Genomic DNA, 19,648 nt, shown 5'->3' on the forward strand with positions numbered 1-19,648 from the left:
TTGGAACCAATGCAAATGTCCATCAATGATAGACTGGATTAAGAAAATGTGGCACATATACACCATGGAATACTATGCAGCCATAAAAAAGGATGAGTTCATGTCCTTTGTAGGGACATGGATGCAGCTAGAAACCATCATTCTGAGCAAGGACAGAAAACCAATCACTGCATGTTCTCACTCATAGGTGGGAATTGAACAATGAGATCACTTGGACACAGGGAGGGGAACATCACACACCAGGGCCTGTCATGGGGTGGGGGGCTGAGGGAGAGATAGCATTAGGAGAAATACCTAATGTAAATGATGAGTTAATGGGTGCAGCAAACCAACATGGCACATGTATACCTATGCAACAAACCTGCACGTTGTGCACATGTACCCTAGAACTTAAAGTATAATATATATATATATATATATATATATATATATACTCAATTAAAACAATAGTAAGACATTTCTTGCTTAGCCGATTGCCAACGTTGGAAAGACAAAAAATCTGTCCTCCTGTAAAATCTAAATGGAGGAAGCCACGCCCCCACAGCTCTTGCATTCTATGTACCTGAAGAATTTGTGCCACATGGTTGCTGCCATGGATTACCACTTATACCCTCCAGAGCAGAAGTCTGAGCCACAACTGGGGCTACTTGAGCCACAGCTGAGTGGCTGAGAAACACTGCAGCAGAATGAGGTGAAGAGAGTCCTGAAGTTACCCTGGGCAGCAAGTCAGTGGAGGGATTCTTGGCCCTGTCCCCCAAAACCATTCTATCCTCTTAGAGCTTTGGCCTGTGATGAGAAGGTCAGCCTCAAACAGCTCTGAAATGCCTTTGAGATCATTCTCCCATTGTCTTGATGAATAGCACCTAGCTTCATTCTATTTATGCTAATTCCTTTTTCAAATATTCCCCTCGCCCCAACACACACACACACACACACACACACACACACACACACACACACACCCTTGCATGCTAGTTTTTTCTTTAGATGAGCAGGCTGCAAATTTTACAAATTTCTACATTCTGTTACTCTATGAATCATGAAGTTCATCTTTAACTTGTGAGAGAAAAATAAATCTTGGGGCCCCCAAATCATGAAGCTGAGAACTGTTTAGGGCCAACTTGCCTCCCATTTTATTCAAAGTCACCCCTCTGCTCACTGAGATAAATGTATATCTGATTGCCTCCTTTGGAGAGCTAATCAGAAACTCAAAAGAATGCCACCATTTCTCTCTTATGTACCTATGACCTGGAAGTCCCTTCCCCGCTTCTAGTCTTCCTGCCTTTGCTTTGAGCTGTCCCGCCTTTCCAGACCAAACCAATGCTCATCTTGCATATGTTGATTGATGTCGCATGTCTCCCTAGAATGTATAAAACCAAACTGTGCTCTGACCACCTTGGGCACATGTCATCAGGACCTCCTGAGGCCATGTTATGGGTGCGCATCCTCAATCTTGGCAAGATAAACTTTTTAAATTAACTGAGACCTGTCTCAGATTTTCAGGGTTCACAAAATTATTTCTCTCCTCTCTCATTTTACTGTATGCAGTGAAAATAAGCCATGCAAACCTTTCTGTATTTTGCTTAGAAATTTCTTGGTCCTATATTTGTTGATACTCTCCTCCAGCATATCTGTTTCATTTCCTTAGCTCAGTCTTTCTCATCCCACCTTATCTGCTCCCCACACCCTACTGCACCTTGGTGTTTACAATTTAAATTACAAGCAGTAAATGGGTCCACTTAGCCAAGCACCCAGTACATTTGGTATGTGTTAATGATTATCTAATGGCCTTCCCATGTGTTAAACTCACAGAGTTAATGTTAAAGTTTCATGTCGCATAATCTCCTTGAAGGAATTTCCCAAGTTTTTTTTGCTGACCTCATATAAATGAACTTGTTCTTGGGTTACGGCGAAGATCAATAACATCTTGTTTTGTACCAGTTTATCAATGAGTTGTCCAATTGTTGGATATTCCTAAAATTAACATATATAATTTTGTATCATCTCAATAAAATAATGTAAAGAAAGGAAAAAAAGAAAAGAAATTTCTTCCATCAGATACCCTAGTTCAGCAGTCCCTAAACTCTTTGGCACCAGGGACTGGTTGTGTGGAAGACAATTTTTCCACAGATGGGGATTGTGGGGGAATGGTTTTTGGATAAAACTGTTCCACCTCAGATATCAGGCATTAGTTAGATTCTCATAAGGAGGACGCAACCTAGATTAGTCACATGTGCAGTTCACAATAGGTTTCAGGCATTTATAAGAATCTAATGTCACTGCTGATCTGGCAGGAGGCGGAGCACAGGCAGTAAGGCTCACTTGCCCACTGCTCAACTACTGCTGTGCTACCAGGTGCTGAACAGGCCACGGATTGTTACTGGTCTGTGGGCTGGGGGTTGGGTACACCTGCCCTTGTTTGTTGCTCTTAAATTCTGTCTTCCATAAAGTCCTAGTGCATACACACAATTCAACGAAGTTTTTTGCCAGTTTTTAAGAAGGATGAGCTTTCCTCCAGTTTCCAATAAGACAGTCCTCATTTTTGTGTGAAACTTCATCAAAATGACCTTTACTTTCCATATTTCTTTTTTTTAATTTTATTATTATTCTACTTTAAGTTTTAGGGTACATGTGCACAATGTGCAGGTTAGTTACATATGTATACGTGTGCCATGCTGGTGTGCTGCACCCATTAACTCGTCATTTAGCATTAGGTATATCTCCTAAAGCTATCCCTCCTCCAACCCCCTACCCCACAACAGTCCCCAGAGTGTGATGTTCCCTTTCCTGTGTCCATGTGTTCTCATTGTTCAATTCCCGCCTATGAGTGAGAATATGCGGTGTTTGGTTTTTTGTTCTTGTGATAGTTTACTGAGAATGATGATTTCCAATTTCATCCATGTCCCTACAAAGGACATGAACTCATCATTTTTTATGGCTGCATAGTATTCCATGGTGTATATGTGCCACATTTTCTTAATCCAGCCTATCATTGTTGGACATTTGGGTTGGTTCCAAGTCTTTGCTATTGTGAATAGTGCCGCAATAAACATACGTGTGCATGTGTCTTTATAGCAGCATGATTTATAGTCCTTTGGGTATATACCCAGTAATGGGATGGCTGGGTCAAATGGTATTTCTAGTTCTAGATCCCTGAGGAATCGCCACACTGACTTCCACAATGGTTGAACTAGTTTACAGTCCCACCAACAGTGTAAAAGTGTTCCTATTTCTCCACATCCTCTCCAGCACCTGTTGTTTTCTGACTTTTTAATGATTACCATTCTAACTGGTGTGAGATGGTATCTCATTGTGGTTTTGATTTGCATTTCTCTGATAGCCAGTGATGGTGAGCATTTTTTCATGTGTCTTTTGGCTGCATAAATGTCTTCTTTTGAGAAGTGTCTGTTCATGTCCTTCGCCCACTTTTTGATGGGGTTGTTTGTTTTTTTCTCATAAATTTGTTTGTGTTCATTGTAGATTCTGGATATTAGCCCTTTGTCAGATGAGTAGGTTGCAAATATTTTCTCCCATTTGTAGGTTGCCTGTTCACTCTGATGGTAGTTTCTTTTTCTGTGCAGAAGCTCTTTGGTTTAATTAGATCCCATTTGTCAATTTTGGCTTTTGTTGCCATTGCTTTTGGTGTTTTAGACATGAAGTCCTTGCCCATGCCTATGTCCTGAATGGTAATGCCTAGGTTTTCTTCTAGGGTTTTTATGGTTTTAGGTCAAACGTTTAAGTCTTTAATCCATCTTGAATTAATTTTTGTATAAGGTGTAAGGAAGGGATCTAGTTTCAGCTTTCTACATATGGCTAGCCAGTTTTCCCAGCACCATTTATTAAATAGGGAATCCTTTCCCCATTTCTTGTTTTTCTCAGGTTTGTCGAAGATCAGATAGTTGTAGATATGTGGCGTTATTTCTGAGGGCTGTGTTCTGTTCCATTGGTCTATATCTCTGTTTTGGTACCAGTACCATCCTGTTTTGGTTTGAAGTCAGGTAGCGTGATGCCTCCAGCTTTGTTCTTTTGGCTTAGGATTGACTTGGCAATACGGGCTCTTTTTTGGTTCCATATGAACTTTAAAGTAGTTTTTTCCAATTCTGTGAAGAAAGTCATTGGTAGCTTGATGGGGATGGCATTGAATCTATAAATTACCTTGGGCAGTATGGCCATTTTCATGATATTGATTCTTCCTACCCATGAGCATGGAATGTTCTTCCATTTGTTTGTATACTTCCCATATTTCTATTGACATTCTCTAAGAAATAATCTCTAAGAAGTTCTATAGTCCTCCTACAGTTCTTCTCTTCTGGCTTTTCACCAGAATTTCTCTTAAAGTTCTACTCATGGCAATCCAGGCTTTCTCTAGTCTGCTCCTCCAAATACTTTTGGCCTCATCCCATTACTAAGTGCTGAAGCCCCTTTGGCATTTATAGATATTTGTTAAAGCAACACCCCACTTCTCTAGTACCAATGTTCTGTCTTAGCCCATTTTATGTTGCTATAACAGAATACCTGAAGCTGGGTAATTTATTATAATAAAATATTTTCTCACATTCCTGGAGGCTGGGAAGTCCAAGATCAAGTCCCTAGCAACTGGAGAGTCTTCTTGCTGCTTCATTCCATTGTGGAAACCAAGAAAGCAAGAGAGAGACAAAGAAAGAAAAGAAGGCTGAAGTCATACTTGTAAAATGAACCCACTCTCATGATAATCCATTTTTGTGAGTGGTGCCTCCTTGACGCAGACACCTCACATTGGGTCCCACCTCTCAACATTGCCACACTGAGGATCAAGTTTCCAACACATTGGGGCATACGTCCAAACCAGATAGGTGGTCTGCAAACTACAAGAAACTTTGTTTTAGGGACCATAAATAAGCCAATATTTAATGCAAAGATATCTTTATACACTGTCTCAGCAACATAGCCTTTTAATTCATGCTTGTAACAGAAGTGTGAATTATAAAATAATTAAAGCCTTCTGAAGTAGTCTTTGGATCTGGAGTGTGGGAGAGTGTGTATGTGTCCATGTATTTAATAAACATGGTAACAGTCTCCAGAGTTAGAGTATGTGAATATTAATCTCAATTTGGAGTGTTTTTCTAAATGTGAGACTTTAGCCTATTTCTCAATCTTGAGAATTGGTGCCTTTTCTATAAAGCTAGTGATTATAGAATAATCCATAAAATAGCTTAGAGAATTAAATTATACAGTGTATTTAAATATTTCTGTTATTGGATCTTGGTAAGTGAGTGCTTAGAGAATGAATAATCTATCAATGTTAGATTTTGGAAAGTGGATAAGCAATGTTATGTTTTACATACAGGCTTAAAAGAGTAAAAAGTAGTACTATTAGCAGAAATTTCACTTGTTAATATCACTTATGAAATGATTACAGTGTTTTTCTATAAATGCCAATTATTAAAAATTATATACTTACATATTAACCTTATGTATGGTTTAGGCTCTTTACCTCCCCACATAAAAAGGTTCCTGAAAAAAGTAAATTTTAGCTATGCTGTCATTAGATTTATGGAGTTGTCAAATATTAGGATATTTAATCTATTAAGAAGCCTAAATCATTTCTGAATCCAAATTCTTATTTTATAAATGAGGAAAGCTAAGTTATCACTAAACATATTTTAGCCATAAAAATAGCCATGATGTAATTTTAGACTTCTGAATTTCTACCACAGTGACAGAATATATCTTTAATGACTAGCCATTCAATATATTCACAAGGCAGAAATTTATGTGTAATATGTTGCCCTCAGAGACATTTGATAGATTTGTTTTCTTCTCCACCAACACTTGGTTGTTAATAATTTTAGGGTTGGTGAGCCACTAACTAACCACCATTAGATTAATAAAACAGACATAATAAGTTTGGGATGAGCCAATTTTGTTTCTTGTATGTATGCATGTGTGTGTCTGTGCCCATACAATAAATACACACTCATAGTAAGGAGCAAATCTACTCACACTAATCCCAGGGTCATACATTTATAAATTAGAAGAAGAGGTTTGCAACACATACAAACAATCAAACTTGAGATTCCCAAATGTACATAGAAATTCTATAAACCATTAAGAAAAAGAGAACGTTTCTTGAAGCACTATAAATAATAGTTAAGATAGGGAATCAACTTAAGTGTCCAACAACAGATGAGTAGATAAAGAAAATGGGGTCTATGTACACAATGGAATATACTGAGCCATAAATAATAATAAAATTCTGTCATTTTGCAACAACATGAATGAACCTGGAAGACATTGTGTTAAGTGAAATAAGCCAAAAGTAGAAAGAAAAATACCACATGCTGTCACTCATTTGTGGAATCTAAAACACTTGAACTCATAGAAGCAGTGAATAAAACAGTGCTTTCTTATTAAAACATACAGTTCCCATCTCAGTTTAACTGAGGAGAGAGTTAAAAGACATACATATGATTTTTCTGTCCTAACATATCAAAATATAAAGTCAAAAAGGATAGAAAAAATTAGAAGAGAAAAGGGAATTAAAGTTGAGAAGATAAAAAAGTGAATATAACAGAGCCCACTCCATTGCCTGGCTCATTGGAGGTGCTTAGTAAATGATAAATAATTTAAAATGGAAATATGTTTCACTTGATTTTTAAAAGTCATATTCAAATTATTTATCATTTTCATTGTGTTTAAATTTAATTTAAAGTTAAATTCTAATTATCTTAAATTTACTCTAAAATTTTAATTTTTAGTTTTTCACTTATATTTTTAACTTTTTTATTATAATTTACTTTTTCAAAAAGATTATTGCTTTCCAAATTCTGTTACAGCCTGATATGGTTTGGCAGTGTCCCCACCCAAAATCGCATCTTGAATTGTCATCCCCGTAATCCCCATAATCCCCCCATGTCAAGGGATAGACCAGGTGGAGGTAGTCAAATCATGCTGGTGGTTTTCCCCATGCTATTCTCATGATAGTAAGTTCTCCTCAGATCTGATGGTTTTATAAGTGTGTGGTAGTTTCTCCTGTGTCATTCTCCTTCCTGCCACCTGGTGAAGGAGGTCCCTTGCCTCGCCTTCGCCTTCTGCTATAATTGTAAGTTTCCTGAGGCTTTCCCAGCCATTGAGGTCCCCATTTCCCTGTCATCTGTTAGCCAGGAACGGGTCTCTACTCCTAAAGAACACTCTCTTTCCTTCTCATGCTTTCTGTGTGGCTCCCAGTCATGCTGAAATGAGAGTTAATTAAATCCTTTTCATTTATAAATTGAATCTTTTTTCTTTATAAATTACCCAGTCTCGGGCAGTTCTTTATAGGAGTGTGAAAATATACAGCCCTTATTAAAATGATGTATATAAACAAAAATTTAAAATTAAGAGTCAAATATATAAATTGAATATTTTTCACAGAAATATAGCTAATTATTCAATGGAATATTAAAGAGATAAATAATTGTCTTAAAAATGAGTGATTAGTTTAATAATATGAAGCTATGCATTGACATTTTAAGTTAGTAATTTTACTTAATAGTAAACAAGCCCTACCTAGCTTATTTTTATTGCAACGCACACGTGAAGAATAGGTACTGAATTTTTTCAGCTGAAGATGTTATAACTAAATGATAAAATGAAAAAAAAGAATTTCTATTCTTATAATTCACTGACATGTAAAATAGAGTCAGATCATGCATCACCAGTTCCAAGAACTTTAAAAAAAAAACGTTGGGACTATGTAACATTCAGTTTTGAAGTTATCGGTTTTTATATCATGCCATTCATTTGAATAATTTGCTAATGAAAAAGAAAAAAAGAAAAAATATGACCATCTCTTTTCATACAGTTCTCCCTCTTCACTTCTCCTCCGCCTGTGTATTTAAGAGTTTTCTTTCAGAGTATAATCTTAGTCTCTTGTTCTGGATCAGCTTAGATTCAGAAAAAATACACACACACACACGCACACACACGCATTTAATCAAAGTTCTCTCATTACTTCTAACAAAGCTTATAAAATTCCCAAGACTTTGGAATAACTCATTGCCTACTACTTATCCATCAGATATTGTTCATCTCATCCAACCTTAACCATTGGACAATCAAGGTCAATTGGAAGTATCTTTCTTTTTGTGTCTTATCTGATAGTGGATGACACAACCCTACATTTAATTTGGAAATGAGACATAAGAGGTATAAAATTTGAGTTATGCAAGTGAATAAGTTAAAGAGATCTGCTGTACAACAAGACTAGAGTGACCAAAACAGTATGGTATGGGTACCAAAACAGATATATAGACCAATACAGAACAGAGGCCTCAGAAACACCACCACACATCTACAGGCATCTGATCTTTAACAAACCTGACAAAAACAAGCAATGGGGAAAGGATTCCCTATTTAATAAATGTTGTTGGGAAAACTGGCTAGCCATATGCAGAAACTGAAACTGGACCCCTTACTTACACCTTATACAAAAATTAACTCAAGGTGGATTAAAGATTTATATATAAGACCTGAAACCATAAAAACCCTAGAAGAAAACCTAGGTAATGTCATTCAGGACATAGACCTGGGCAAAGACTTCACAACTCAAACACCAAAGGCAATTGCAACAAAAACCAAAATTGACAAATTGGTCTAATTAAACTAAAGAGCTTCTGCACAGCAAAAGAAACTATCATCAGAGTGAACAGGCAACCTACAGAATGGGAGAACATTTTTGCAATCTATCCACCTGACAAAGGGCTATTATCCAAAATCTACAAGGAACTTAAACAAATTTACAAGAAAGAAACAAACAACTCCATCAAAAAGTGGGCAAAGGAAATGAACAGACACTTTTCATAAGAAGTCATTTATGTGGCCAACAAACATATGAAAAAAAGCTCATTACCACTGATCATTAGAGAAATGCAAATCAAAACCACAATGAGATACCATCTCACACCAGTTAGAATGACAATCATTAAAAAGTCAGGAAACAAAAGATGCTGGAGAGGTTGTGGAGAAATAGGAACACTGTTGGTGGGAGTGTAAAGTAATTGAGAAGTTTTAAGAGTAGACTTGTCTTTTTATAATGTCCTGGTCCATCTACTCAAACTGCATATTCTATTAATGCTTTCTTTATATTGTCATTATTCTCAGGGTTATGAAAAATGTTTTCTAGTGGGCCCAGAATCATATTTTCATGGCTTTTCAATAGATGAGAAAATAATTCCTTTATCTAATGTATCTAGAAGAAGATCCTATTTAGGCCACTTATTGACCATGATTAAGTAATGTCTCCATCTATAAACACAGATATAAAAATTATGATAAAACCTTGTTCTAGCACAGCTTTGATTAACCTCATGCCTTGTTTAGGGGAAGTTAATGGCCACAGTGTTCATGGACAATACTCTGAATATTACCTGTCATTTCAAATTTTGAACATTATTAATATTTAAGTCTTGGTTACACTCACAAAAATATAGTCTATAAAAATAAGAATATTATACATAAACACATAAAAGGAGCTTATTTAAATGTTTTTGTAGCAGCAAAATGTTAAATAACCTGAATTTTTATAATCATAGGAGTATTTCAATAAACTACACTTACATACACACATGCAAGTATATAGAGGAGGAGATTTTGTGTGTATAGGAAAGGACTATAAAGGCATACATTAAACTGATAGCTTTCTTTATCTCAGAGAGGAGAATTGGATTCAGTGAGGGGAAGGTTATTATATTTTCCTTCATGCATTTCTAGGTTGCTTACTTATTCTAATGCACCTGTATTCCCATACAGTAGGAGAAAGAAAAAATAGCATATGTATTTATATACATGGAAAAAATGAAGAAAGTAATGTTCCTTCAGTGTTTTACCAGATAGAGAAAATAGACAAGAGTTGACATTAGGAAAAATATTAATACAGTGTTTCAACAAGAATATATACATATATGAATTGGTATTATATTGTATATATGGAATGGGACTGTTAGTCTTCATTTTATATAGTTAATATCTTCCTATTTATGTATTACTGAACATGTCATAGAATATAATGGGATAATATATTTTCTTACATCAATAAACTGAATTCAGGCAACTTTCTTCTAAATTTATATTTCTAGGCATAGATATCCCTTATTACAGAGACTTGGGGATTTATATCATTCTATAAACTGGTCACATTTTTTTCTTCAAGAATTAGGAGTACACTAATTGAGGAATATTGAATTATTATCAGATGGGTTAACTTTATACAACAAAAATCCAAAACTTTTGTAAATTGCTTAAATATATCATTTCTTCATGCATGAAATTTCAGAAAAAAATCAGATATTGTAGACAGCACATTTCACAAATATATGTTCATGCCCTTATCCTTCAAATATGTGAGTGTGTTATTTTACATGGCACATTGGACTTTGGTAGTGTAACTAACACTGTGGACTAAAATAGAGAAACTATCTTAGATTATGTAGAATGAGCTCAAATTAAGCACATGATCCCTTAAAAGTAGAAAACCTTCTCTGGTTGAATTTAGAGAGATACAGTGGAAGAATTTAGAGAGAACTGAAGTAACAGATAACTGATCTGGTGTTGCTGAAGGGAGCCACATGGAGAGCATGAGAAGGAAAGAGTGTTCTTAAGAGAAGAGACATGTTCCTGGCTAACAGATAACAAGGAAAGGGAGACCTCAATTCTACAACCGCAGGGAACTGAATTTGGCCAACAACTTGAATGGGTTTGCACCTTCCCCAAATCCGCTAGATGAGAATTGAGCCCAGCCAACACCTTGATTGAGAAGAAGTGACACCTGAGTCACTCTGTGCCTGGGCTTCTGACCCACGGAAGTGTGAGATAATAAATGGGTGTTGTTCCAAGGTACTGTGTTTATTGTAATTAGTTACAAATGCAATTAAAAATTAATACATCTGATGAAATCATCCAGTTATATGGAGATAATTAATTTGTCTTAGAAAATTTACCATGAATTTACATTGCTAAAATTAACTGTAATTGTTACTTGGTTAGTATTTTCTAAATTGAAAATTATTTAGGCTAAAATGATTTGCATCATAGTATTTACAGCCTTGTAAAACTGTGTATCTATGTATTAGAAAATACTCAAGTGACATTCATGAGGAAAATGTTGTCCATGTTCACAGACATTTTCTTAGCCCGCTTCCAAACTGAGAAGTGGTGGATCTCAAGATACCTATGATTCTTCCCTATGAGAAGGAATACCTCACTAAAGAAAAGAGTAAAATCAGTATCGCCTCAGATATTCCAATGTTTTATTTCCTCCCAATTCAATGTATTAACAATCATTGATGGAGTATATCTGAAGTAAGAAGTACATTTATAACCCTTTATCTACATAGCTTAAAATTAGGCAGCTAATTAGAAAGCTGCAAAGGTAAAATTGGTATTTTAGTCACTTACAAAAAATCATTTCCCAACAAGGGATACTTTTCTATTGCCATTTACTTCATCATAAGGTATTCATAAACATTTATGCAATAAATGTTCTTGGATGTCAGTAGCAGGGAGTACTTAGTTTGTTTTTCCTGTCAACCCTGTAAATCACATAACACATAGTGTGTCCTTATTTGCTTTTGCTGTAATAATGCTCAAAACAGTATTATATTTTAGCTATATCATTTGAATAAGATAATCCTGCGTGCATTGTATGTAGTAAGGTTATCCTGAATTGACGTTAGTTTGTTGTGTAGCCTTACATTTTTTAAATCTGACTTATTATTTATTATTTTACTGTTTGTCCATATTTAGGAAAGTGTTTAGAAATAAACTGCCCTCTAACTCCTGGATACATCTTTGAGTATCATAGCATTCATGCAATAAGGGAATGTTTTTTCCCATTTCTCATTAATAAGGTTTGGCTAAATACATTTTATCACAGAGTATATATGATTTATTTTCTTATTTCAGTGATCTCTTATAACAACAGGTTGAAAACTGGAGAAAACTCTTCAATGTTGAATGAAATCCTAAGATAAACCTAAACCTCATGGGACTTCATATTAAGATTTCATAACCCATCATCTGATTAATCAGCTAATATGGTCTGAAATAGGTCTGATTAATTAGCTTAATATGAAATCGTGTGAAGTTTAGGTTTCTCTTAGAGTTTCATTCTTGATTCCTCGTGTCTTACCTTTTTAGTCATAGCTTGAAAGTTCAATCCAAATGTAGAGTTAAATCAATCTTTTAGGTATCCATTGCAAAGCTGTGATAATTGATTTCTAATAATATGTTAAATCTCAAAACCTTCTTAAATAGAGACTCAGCATCACAATGACATAAGATGTAATAGCACTGTATTTGTTAATGCTCTCAGACACAAAATACACATATATAGCACACTATGTCTATGAAGGTAGGGAAGTTAATCAATTACAGCTCAATATAAATTCTAAGGCATGGAAAATAATTATCTCCAAACTTAGGGAACAGTCAACGACAAAAATTTTCTTAAAGAGAAAAGCCAATACTGCAACAATATTACTCAGTTTTATCAAAATAGTTCTGTTTTAACTTATGTTCACCAATGTGAATCTGACAAACATTGCAAAACAAAGAATAATACATGAAGGAAAACTTCAAAGAGCAGTGAAAAAGGAAAAAAAGTCTCCTAACCTTTTTTGTAGACCTAAGGTTTTGTGCCTTGAGCCATACCTTTCAATTATTAAATAGAGGCATCGTATTCAGGATCAAAAATATCAGATTATGAGACGTTTTTTACTTAAGAAATGGTAGTGGAAAAAAAATATGTTGTAGTAGTACCAGAAGTCAAAGAGATATGCTTTGAAATATCTATTTATGAAAAGTAAAAGCAGGGCCTCTCAAAGTCTACAGGTAGACTAGTATAGCTCAGTTACACCTTTCCCTTAAGTTGAATACCATGGAAAAATCAAACTCAATATCACACAAAATATTTTCATTGATAGAAGAATTAAGTTTTTCCTATCTTCTCTGTATGCTGCATAATTTATAATTGTACCTTTATGTCTGTGGTCAATATATCTGCTGGAAGGATTGGTTGGTCTAATATTCCATAGAGGAGTTACACAGTTTTGTGAAAAATCCATGCCACTGGCATTCAGGTCAAGTTGGAGTAAGGAGTTCATGCTTTGATCACCCTCTCTGTTCTAAACACATAATAATGATTGATAAAATATTAAAAAGGAAAATCCAAAAGGCATTGCTGGGCTCAAATACAAGATAAAAATCTCTGCGTACCAGAAATAGAATAAAAACAGAGTAATGAGCCAGACTGAAGCTGCAGGCTTACTGAGCACTAGGCCCAAAAGAAGGCAGTGTTGGCCAGGAGTTCAGCTCCTGCAGGGTAAATGCTGCTAAATTGCTTCATGTAAAATAAACAATTCTGAACTGTACTAACAAAATGAAGCCAGGCAATGCTAACTGGACACCCCTACTCCATAAGCTTTTGAATGGAGACAAAAAATTAAGTAACATTAAATATATGATATCAATCACTTCCTGTATCTATAAATTCTGGGGAGCTTCAAATATGAGGAGGTGAGTGGATAAACAAATCCTCCAAAAGGGAGTTGAGCCAAATTACTAACTACCTCTATGTCTGAATTTGTAATATTCCTATTATAGTCAAAGGATAGAAAATCTAAACTTCATTGAAGAGTTGGTTTTTTATTGTGGTCCCGTAAAGATGAGCAGAGGCAACTGAAGTATGGTTAGAAAGAAGTGATCTCAGGATGGTGGGGAGAAAGAACCAATCTCCAAACTCCAAAAATTGTTAAGTACTGACTCATGATAAAACATTTTAAAATAGTCTAGTGCAAAGATAGCCAACAACATCATAAACTGTATTTATAATAAAAACTTTACACTATAATTTTATAAGATTCTTACAGATGCTTTTTTATAAAAATATTCAAAAAGAAATATAGGTACATTAATTCCTTTTTTTAAAAAAAAGTAATTTTTAAAGAAAAACATGAAAAAAGAAAAGGTATATATGAAACAAATCTTTAAAAGGAAGAAGTTATTAAAAATACAATATGTGAGAAAAATTCTAAAGTTAACACAGTTGAAAATAGAACAATGAATAAGAATTTAGCATTGAAGAGTTTATACAGAATGCAACAAAGAGGAAAAACAAGCAACTTAAAAACAAATATGAACAAATAGTTAAGAAACCTGGGGGTAGATTGTGAGACTCCGTTTTAGAATTATGGTTGTCCCAGAAGAAAAGAAAACAAGTAATAGCAGAAGCTTGGCTTCCTAGCCTCGAGAGGTTCTAAAATCTGAGATTTCCTATATGATCAATGAGGAGAGAAAAAGTTATGCTTCTAAGGAGAACAAAAGTGTACCTGTTATTAGATTGTAACCCCATGCATAATTTAGAAGTTCTTTTTATATGCCAGTAGATTGAACTAGATCCTGAATTCTCCTAATTTTCTTCAATGTTTGGCTACAACTAAATCCCGATGATGTTTCCTGGCCCTCTTCTTCCAATCCAGGGTAGGGATGCTCCAGGGACATTCAAGGGATTTCTCCCTCCTAAATGTAACCAACTATGGAAATTAAATATTAAAACTGGGGATAAACTAGACCCATGAGATATTATGGTCAGAAGTTAGATCTATTGCTCAGGGATTTCCTTCTTGTTTCCAAGCAGTTGATACTGTCTCTTCCTTTGTAAAAACCACAGAGAAGCTAGGCACGAGGTCACCTTTCACTGTGTTCCATACTCTGTTTAGGCTCTCCTCAATTCACATCACAAGCCACCTAGCAAACTATGAGGTTACCTGCCGAAACACTGTTAAAATGGCCCAAGGGGAAAAGCAAAATTTTCAGGGCCCCTCTCCCATCAGTGTCCACTGGGTATACCAACTATATAAAATTTGTCCAAAATACAGTACTGAAAAAAACATTACATTCCTCCAAGGGCCGCTTCCCATTACTGAATGGTCCCTTTGAAGTATGGCAGCAAGATTTTATTTGGCTCCCCACCTCTCAGGAAAACCAGAATATACTAGTTATGGTTTACATAAAGCTTGTCCAGCTAGTGGTGCGTGGCCACATGCAGCCCAGGAAAGCTTTTAATGCTGCCCAACACAAATTTGTAAACTTTCTTAAAACATGAGATTTATGCACAGACCTTTGTTATTGTTGTTGCTGTTGTCGCTAAGCTCATCAGCTATCATTAGTGTATGTTATGTGTGGCCTAAGACAATTATTCTTCCAATGTGGCCCAGGGAAGTTACATGTTTTCAAGTTGGGTTAAAGCCTTTCCCTGTTGGCAGGCCATAGGCAAGGCAGTAGCTAAGGCCCTATTGGAAAAATTATACCAATCTGGGGAGTCTCTCCAGAGCCTCACAGTGACTGAGGAACTGATTTGACAGGTAGAATTATTTAAAATATTTGCCAGATTTAGCCTATTTATCAACATCTCCATTATGCTTACTACTCCCAGTCATCTGGGCAGGTGAAGCAAACCAATGGGATAATAAAAGTCCAGTTGGCAAATATCTGTGCAGTGTTTAGCCTGGAATGGCCCGAGATCCTTTCATTAGTCCTCCTTAACCCTGGCACGCATTCAACGCTCCCTTCCCAGAGTTTTGAATTCATGCAGATAGTCGAGGTAGCAAACAAACCTATGAGGATTTCTAAATCTGTACTGATCCCCTTCCAACTAGGACCTCTGACTGACAATCATTGTTTCTTCTTTCACCAGGACCCCTGACTGACAATCATTGTGTCTTCTTTTACCATCAGTCTTCATACAGCTCTGGGGAAAGGACTTCTTAGAAACATGCCAGGTCCATGTTTCCTGCTTCCAAAATGGGAGATAATGCTTAAGTTATCCTCACCAGGAGATTTTTCCACAGAAGCATCTTTTATCCAAATTTCTATCTATTCCGTTAAGCTTATGAGGACTACCCTCCCTCCTCTCCAAGAGCTACTTGAGAGTCTTGGGGCACAATCCAACGCTGATGATAACCCTTAGATTATAACTGGGGAAACTTTCAACAAAGCAATTTGCCTGAAGGGACTAACTCTAGTGAGGAGCTAGATTAGGAAGGTTTCTGAGGTCCTGGTTTTGACTAGGTTCTGCTTGGAATAAATATGTGGTCAGAAATCTTTCCTTCACTGTTGACAGAATTGCTCACTTTACTGCCTGAGCCACCAAGGAACAACAGAGGTCCCTAGACTCCCTTGTTCATGTGTCCTAGACAACTACATTGTTTTGGGCTATCACCTCACCACACAGGGTGGTGTTCGTGCTATTGTTAACTTTGCTACTGCACCTGCATAAATAGTTTTAGTCAGGTTGAATTGGGAACATCTAAGATCTCAAAACCAGCCAAATCTCTAGAAGCAACACCTTCAGAAAGCCTGCTGGCTGAACTCACTGGGTTAAATTTTCAATGACAAGATATTTTCAGCTGATTTCCCCTGGAAGAGGATTTTATTGTCCTGTGGCCTGCCATACAGGTCTCAGTGATCCTTTTCATATTTGGCCTAAGAAGGTCTTAATGATGCTCCTCACATTTGGGCTAGGCTCCTCATTAAAATTGTTTTAGCCTGTTTTAAGAGATGTCTGCAGGAGACCCCCACCAGAATTGTGCTGACCTAATCCTTGAGACTTTAAACTCACCTCAACTGGAAACTGGAACTAACTTAACTCAAGGGACTTTGATTCAAATCTAATAGGCACCTGAGTGCCTCTCGTAAGTATAATAAATGGCTTTAGTTGCTCAGTTGGCCACTGACCTGCTACTAGGATCCATGTGTGGGACTAGACGGGCTTAAAGCAGGTTGCTTGTGCCCAGAGCAAGTTACTGAAAGAACAAGTTACAGCCATAATAAAATGTAGTGATGTCTGGGGACAGGTTTGAACTAATTCTTCGAGATAGGTTCTGAGTGGCTAACTGGACCTAAATTTAAAATACAGCAAAGCAGCCATTAGCTAACTGGAGGTACCACACATGCTCTGAGTTCCCGAAAGCCCACACCTTTTATCTTTGGGACTTTCAGGACTCACCTAAAGGAGTCAATTAAAGCTTATCTGCATCAGCCAGACAGGGTACTGCTGCATGGACCAATCAGAACTACTGATTTTCAACTTTCAGCCCTTCATTTGCTTAAGCAGACTTGATTAGGAATGTGGGTGGAAACTTTGGCTAGAAAACCCAAGTGTTCCCTTTGTTCTCTTGAAAAAATAATGTTTAAGTTGTTAACTCCTTATGCCTTTCCCTAGAAACCAGTCAAAACAACTCTATCTGAAACATAACCTTGATATCAGGGAACAACTACTACAGCAAAGTGCTAAACAATTTTATTCCTCTAAGCGAACCAAAAGGAAATAGCCCCAAATCAACAGGAAGTAGCTAGAGTAATTATTGCCCATTTTTCCTCAAGATTGAGGAATGGATATAAAACGGAGGTGGTGGGGGTGGGTTGTAGCTGCACCAGACTAATTTGGTTTATGTAATATGTTTGTAAGTTGTTTTTCAGTTGTCATGGATGCTCAGGTCACATAACCTGAGCCCGCCCAGATAAAGTATGCAACCACATGGGGAACCTAAGTGCTTGGAATGAGGTGTAGGGGCTGAATTAAGAAGCAGAGATCACATGGCAGGATGCAGGATCCAATCAGATTATACTCTGCCATCAGCCCCTGCAGGATTCAGTTATATCATGCCTCTCAACATCATCTCATTGAAAGATCTAATCAGATCACAACCCATTATTCTATGCTTATAAAACCCAACCTAGTCCCCATCTTGGGGAGACAGATTTGAGCATTTTTTTTTCTGTCTTCTTGCCAGTCAACTTGCAATAAACTATTCTCACTGTAAAAATCCAGTGTTTTGGCATCTGACTTTCTGTTATGCACAGGCAAATGAACCCAGTTTGGCTCAGTAACAAAAGTCTAACATGAGCTTGCCAGAGAAGGAGAGATACAGAAAGGAGCAGAATCAATATTGGAATATCTCAATCAAAGATTTAGTAATTCTGACAAGCTCTTAAAATGATAAATGAAAATAAATATCAATACCAAAACATATCAGAAGTAAACTAGAGAAAAGCCAGAATAAGAAGAAAATCCAAAACGGAGCCAGCAGGGGAAAAAAAGGCAAATTGCCATTAAAGGAGTGGCAATGATACAACAGAGGACTTCTCTGTTCAAGATGCAAGGAAAAGACAACACAAAGATATCTTCACTCTAATTGCTTTTTAGAACTCTAAATTCAGCAAAACATTTTTTAAGAATTTTTAAAAATTTCAGGAATTAAGGCAAAATTCAGACTAACAAAAATGAAGTTTCCCACTAAAAGATATAAAGAATATCTAAGGAATGTACTTTAGTCAGGAAGGTAAATTTCCTAATTAATTCTGTAATAAAAAATAGAGGAAATTAAGGAATTAATAGAAACAAAGATACCTGTGTAGTGATCCTTTTAAAAAATCATATAAATAAAATGGTTTGTGAAGTTTCAAATAGATACATAAATATATTTTATATGTGTTTGTATCTATACACATATAATAAGAACAATATTATATAAGCTCAGAGATTAAAAAATGAATTGAAGTATTCTAGGCTCTTTTCTTATCTGTTGAGAGGACCAGATGTTTACTATCTTTAATTTAAGGATGCAGGTTGTAGTTTGTAAGGTAAGCATTACAAAAAGAGTAACAATACCAAAGTATGTATGTTCTGAAATGTATATGTTCTAAACCATTGCAAAAATAGTAATAATAAACTGTGTATATTTTCAAGACACACATGGATTGACAAAAAATAGAAAATCTAAAAATAAGAGAAGAAATTGGGGAAAATAAATATAGAGTGGAAAGCACATAATCAAATATCAGATTTGAACCCAAGTATATTACTATTAAAGTAAATTTATTTAGAACCACTTCAGTCCACTATTTTCTGTCTAAAAAAAAAAACAAATTTAAAGTGTAAGCACACATAAAGAATAAAAATTAAGAAATGGAACAAAATCTAACATACAAAAACTATCCAAAATAAATTTTGTGTAATTACCCTAACATTAGAAAACAGGATTTAAAGAAAGAAGGATTTCTATATACAGACAGGCAGTTGACAATGATATTTGTTTTTTAATTTTTCGGGAAGATATAAGAAGTCTAAATTTTTGTAAATGTAATTCCATAGCAGTACTGTCCAACATAATTTTCTGGAAAGATAGAAATGTTCTATATCTGCACTGTCTGATATAAAAGCCACTTTCCAATATGTAGCCATTGAGCATCTGAAATCTGATTATTGTGAGTGAGACCTGAATTTTAATTTTAGTAGACACATGTGGCAAGTGGTTACTATAATGGACAGAATAGTCATATCGCATTTAAATACATAAAGCAAAAATCCAGAGAAGTCAAAAAAGAAATAAGAAAATCAAGAATTATAATTAAAGGTTTTAACACACCTCTGTCAGTAACTGAGTAGTAAGGGAAAAGAAGAAACCACTAAGTGTTAAGATTTGAACACCACAAATTATAAATTTGTTCTAGTTGATATGTAGAGACTACTACATCTTCAAATTAGAGAACATGCATAATTTTCAAGTGCAATTTTTATGAAAATTGATCATATGCTGGAACATTAGCAAATATAAATTAAGTCATGCAGAAT

The sequence above is a fragment of the Pan troglodytes genome, chromosome 11, assembly GCF_028858775.2.
Source record: "Pan troglodytes isolate AG18354 chromosome 11, NHGRI_mPanTro3-v2.0_pri, whole genome shotgun sequence".
NCBI classification, from domain to species: domain Eukaryota; kingdom Metazoa; phylum Chordata; class Mammalia; order Primates; family Hominidae; genus Pan; species Pan troglodytes.